This window comes from Bison bison, unplaced genomic scaffold, assembly GCF_000754665.1.
Source record: "Bison bison bison isolate TAMUID 2011002044 unplaced genomic scaffold, Bison_UMD1.0 scf7180017864377, whole genome shotgun sequence".
Taxonomy (NCBI): domain Eukaryota; kingdom Metazoa; phylum Chordata; class Mammalia; order Artiodactyla; family Bovidae; genus Bison; species Bison bison.
In genome coordinates, this window is record NW_011494949.1 from 5,900,855 (window position 1) to 5,901,097 (window position 243).

Below are 243 nucleotides of genomic sequence, written 5' to 3' on the forward strand. Positions count from 1 at the left end.
TGCCCCTCGACTCGCGCGGCTCCCGGCCCCTCCTCGGCCCGCCAGCGGCCGGCCTGGCTCGAGCGAGCCCTGCGGGCAGGAGAAAAGTTTTCCTTGGGAGGTTCTACCCAAAAATTAAAGTTTCCGGGGTGTGTGCACCAGGTGGACCGCCGCGGCGTGCGTTCTCCATCTCTGCGCGCCCGCCGGCAAACTCGCTGCGCTTTCCGCGCGGCATCCGCTCCAGCGGGTCTCCATCCGAATCGG